Source organism: Hylaeus volcanicus, chromosome 6, assembly GCF_026283585.1.
Source record: "Hylaeus volcanicus isolate JK05 chromosome 6, UHH_iyHylVolc1.0_haploid, whole genome shotgun sequence".
Classification (NCBI taxonomy): Eukaryota; Metazoa; Arthropoda; class Insecta; order Hymenoptera; family Colletidae; genus Hylaeus; species Hylaeus volcanicus.
This window is the reverse complement of record NC_071981.1, coordinates 9,268,633-9,271,778: the sequence shown is the minus strand read 5'-3', so window position 1 is coordinate 9,271,778 and position 3,146 is coordinate 9,268,633. Positions and strand designations below refer to the sequence as shown.

The following is a 3,146-nucleotide window of genomic DNA, read 5'->3' as shown; positions in this document are numbered from 1 at the left end:
GCAAGTCTTAGGGCATTAGGTGAAGCTTACACTTAAATAAATCTATGTATGTTGACGAAATAAATACGATGCATATTCTTTATTGCGATTTATATACATGGTGCGGCAATAACTATTAACACCTCTGATATCTTCGAAACTATGTATAAGTTTCACAGAAATATATATCGAAATAAGTTTATTTTGCAGGCGAAGGACTTCAGACATTTGAAGGTCACCTCGCTGACCCCATTTGAAGGTTACGCTGCCAAAATGCTTAAATATACGTGTAAATAATGTGATACAAAAATATTGGTTATTGATAGATCTAAAAAAAAGACAGGGACATGATATACCTAGCTTATATATTTAAACCACAATAACGTTTTATATGTTCAAAATATATCGAAAATTGTTAGCGAGCAGCGTATTAACGGTTAGAAGACAGAAAACTCGAAAGAACTCGTACTTAATATGTTCATTTTAAATGTGGTCTAAATACAAACGGTTAGGCCGATATAATCCAAATTTTTTACACGTGTTTTCTGATAGTTGGGCCTAATTTACAACAAGGATTTTTTCAATATTTTGATTCCAAAAAAAGTTATCGCCGCGCAAACCTATACATTTGTTTTCTCAAATTTTACATATTTTTAAAAAATTAACCGTATGGAATTTCAAAAACGTCCTCGGTGTAAATTAGGTCCAACTATCAGAAAACACGTGTAAAAAATTTGGATCATATCGGCCTAACCGTTTTTGAGAAAAGTGTACCTTTGTATCAAAAACCTAGGTTTTCAGGAGACGCAAAAAACTAAAAATTTGTATGTCCCGCTCGATTATCGATATAAATATTATCTAATCGTATTTTATTTTTTATAAAAATCGATTAAAACACTGCCTTTTTGATAATTTAACGTCTTCTTTACCCTAGAAAACAATAACCTATGGCTGTGACCAAGGTAATCGTGTCTTCGGTCTTCCGCAAATTTGACTGTCGTTGTTTTCTCTTCAAGAAGTTTGTCAGTTGCATTTCCTTATTTATTTTTACAGTTTTATCGCGTTCTTATTACTAAGTTCGTGTCGTCGAAATTTTTTTTTCAAAAACATTTTTTTATCACTTCTGGTGCTCCAAATTCAATTTTCTTTTCGTAAAATTGTTCAGAATTGCTTAAATTTTAATAAAAAAAAAATTTTTTTAAGTGATTTTTTTTTCATTTTTTGATGTTCCAAGCCCCTTAAGGCAGTGCTGAGCAAAACCTTAGGTTTCGAATAAATCTGAAGTTTGCCGATGTGTTTGTCTCGTTTCCTTCGTTTGAACATTTTCCAAAGAAGGAAACGAAACAAACACATCGGCAAACTTCAGATTTATTCGAAGCCTAAGGTTTTACCCATCACTGTCTCTGGATTAGAGTCGCCTAGTGACATCTCGCACAAAAAAAATAACCAGTTCGCGCAGTATGCGCCCCAACGCAAGTGGCGCGAATATATGAACTGCATCTTCAACAAAAATTATAAGGTGATCTTTAAGGGTACATATTAGCTATAATATGTTAATCTTTATAAAAAGGAATCATTTTATCACCTGGGAAATTTAATGATATTAATGCGTTATTTGGTCGCATAGTTTAAGAGATAACTAAAAACGATTAAAAATGGAATCGATTGACATTGCTACAGTATATTTAAAAGAAATTATTTGCAATATTTCGCAACGTCTGAATGAAGTTCTTCGTCAAAAAGGATACCCAACAAAATATTAAAATACTGTTTATCAGCAAAAACTAGTATATTAATTAGTGTTTTTTTTTTTTTTTATTTTATTTTATTTATTAAGCCTTCATAAAACTCTCTAATGATGAGAATTATACGGCGTTACATGGATTTATACAAGAGACACTTATATCTTACATCTTATATCTAAAGATTAATACAAAGTGGTTGTCCTTGTTTGTACAGTGGGTTTCTATCGTCTACAGCAGTTTTTTTTTATATATATAAAAAAAATAATCAGAGGTTCTGAAACTATTTAAATATTAAAGTAATGTTAAAATTAGATAACGTTTAATTTAAGATTTATTTTATGTTATGCAATGCATAAAATAACCAAACCAAACAAACTTTGTATAATTATTACTTGGACTTCTAGCTTTAATGTAGACCACGTTGAAGTTTCTGTGTGCCGTGAAAGCGCCCGAAGATCGAGATTCTAGCGGGTTGAATCGCGCGTCGAGCGTATACGCGGGTGGGTCGAAAAATTCCCCGCAGACCCTTCTAAATGTCAAATAACTTTCTACGTAGCCGGGAGGTTCGCAGAGGCACGCTTCGGTAACGGGAAATCGTTGCCGCTCGTAGACGTAATGCGCGAAAACCACCTGTTCGTCTAGCTAGTTCCATTCGGACAGTTTCATAACCGGAACTGGAAAGTGTCTAGCCGACGCTTTCGGCGTATCATGATCGTGGAACGCGTCGCGGAACCTCGTCAGTTTACAGCAGCGGTTCCCAAACTTTTTTGTCCTACCGCTTTCTTTCCAGAAAAAATGTTACTTAGCGCCCCCTGGAAATTAAATTTTTTTAAATTTTAATAGCAATTAAGAAGGCTCTACAGTTACGCTGTAAGTCAATATAGAGTTACTATTGTCGATTGATTCACGTAGTAGTAGATCTGGCATAGTATTTCTAGAGATCTAGAGACGCGGTAGCGTCTCGGCGCCAAGTATATGAAAAATTATCCGTCACCGCGTATCTGGCGTTGAAGCTACCACGTATCTTCTACAGGAGAGATGGTCCATTCCAACCTAACCTGAAACTTCTTTCATGAATACCTCAATACGCCTGCAATATTTTCTAAATTTAAAGGCATTCTTGTAATCTAAATCGCATATAAGCTTTCGAATAAAACTAAAATCAATAAGATCGATTCACGTACAACTGAGATATCGTAATATCATGTCATGAATCTGTCTGAAACGGTATTTTTCGTATGATGTTCCCGTCGTCAACTCTTAGCCAATAGGAGCTAAGCAAAAGCCGAGTGTCGTTCGTAGACTCTCGGAATCATTCGGCCATCGAGCGTCGAGAGTCGAAACAGATGTCATCATTCATAATCTGCCAAGTGTCAAAAGTTTTTACACTATTGCATTATTAATTATATTTATATCAGCAAA

The 3,146-nt window shown here is 34.5% G+C and overlaps 1 long non-coding RNA gene across 1 annotated transcript; it reads right to left on the bottom strand.

The window, feature by feature from the left end:
• Positions 1-957: 957 nt before the first annotated feature.
• On the bottom strand, positions 958-3,140 carry LOC128878837 (uncharacterized). Its single transcript, XR_008457511.1, has 3 exons — positions 2,909-3,140; positions 2,615-2,782; positions 958-2,536 (listed from the first exon to the last, which is right to left on the bottom strand). It is a non-coding gene; the product is annotated as an uncharacterized LOC128878837 (long non-coding RNA).
• Between the last annotated feature and the right edge of the window lie 6 nt (positions 3,141-3,146).